This window comes from Monodon monoceros, unplaced genomic scaffold (genome assembly GCF_005190385.1).
Source record: "Monodon monoceros isolate NGI ecotype Baffin Bay Population unplaced genomic scaffold, NGI_Narwhal_1 Super_Scaffold_16, whole genome shotgun sequence".
NCBI lineage: Eukaryota > Metazoa > Chordata > Mammalia > Artiodactyla > Monodontidae > Monodon > Monodon monoceros.
In genome coordinates, this window is record NW_021703772.1 from 35,843,056 (window position 1) to 35,844,268 (window position 1,213).

A 1,213-nucleotide genomic window follows, 5' to 3' on the forward strand; every position below is an offset into this window, starting at 1 on the left:
TATGGTGCTGCTTGTGGTAATTGGGGAGTTTATTTTGGTTTTTTTGCTGTTTTGTTATTTGGTTTGGTTTGGTTTTGGCCTTATAGCTGCCTTTTTGTTTCCTTTAAAAAAATTTTTTTTTTGTATAATGCCTTTTTATGGTTTTGGTTTGGGGGTAATACTCAAGAAGAGCAAAAAACCCTTGTAATTCAGTTATACGTTAACAGGTAAGGGAAATATAAGCGAGGGAGACTAAGGTTGAGAGGAACATTAATCCTATCACGACACATCAGGGAAGAAAGTAACCAACCAAACCAAAAGGAACTGTATTTGCAAAACAAGTTTTTGAAGTTAGAACCCATTTGGAATGTTTAAGATAAGCCAAAATAGTGCAGGCTTCAGCAGCATATATACTAAAATTGGAATAATACAGAGAAGATTAGCATGGCCCCTGTTCAAGGATGACTTGCAAATTCGTGAAGTGTTCCATATTGGGGGGAAAAAAGGTATTTGGACCACAGTAAGAATTCAATAAATGGTAGCAGTTGTTAAGACAAAAGAAGAAAAGATAGACCAAAATATACCCAGGATGTTGTTTTGATTGTACCTACCCTCTACTCACCTATACAATATGATAGTCTTGTTAGGCACTGAAGTCAGGGTAGGTTCCAACCGTCGTGACTTGAGATCCTGGGTCCTGTGTCATGCAGTGTCAAGAAGCAAGAAGTGGCAGCCTCTCGCCACATTGGCTGACTAGCATTGGTGGGAATTTTAGACCACCAGGCTGATATCTGCAGTGTGTCACATGGTGAAGAAAGCAATGGTTCTTCTCTGGTCAGCATAACTGCTGAAGAAGTACAGTTACTTCTTTTTCTAGACACTTCAGTTAGAAATTCAAACCATGCCTTATTGAAAAGGGGATTTGAGATTGCCTACATGCAAAAATATAGTGCAAGATTTAAAGAGTAGATGAAGAAATTATGGAAAAGGAAAAATTAGAGTAGGACAAATAAGATAAAACCAGGGATAATATTATTACGCAAAATGCATACCTAAAAGTTGAGTACAAGTTGTGAAATAAGGGCAGGAATTTGAGCTGCCTCGCATTAAAAGCAAAAAGAGTGAAGCCTTTTCATGAAAGTTGTTAATGAAAATTACAATCATTCCTGATACTGAGTTCTGAGAGAAATTTCTCCACTGAGTAACCATAAAGAGAATACTGCCCCATGACCTA

General features: G+C 37.4%; 1 non-coding gene across 1 annotated transcript; it reads left to right on the forward strand.

Moving 5' to 3' along the window:
- The first annotated feature begins 372 nt into the window (after positions 1 to 372).
- On the forward strand, positions 373 to 475 carry LOC114897376. Its single transcript, XR_003794100.1, has one exon. It is a non-coding gene; the product is annotated as a U6 spliceosomal RNA (small nuclear RNA).
- The last annotated feature ends 738 nt before the right edge of the window (positions 476 to 1,213 follow it).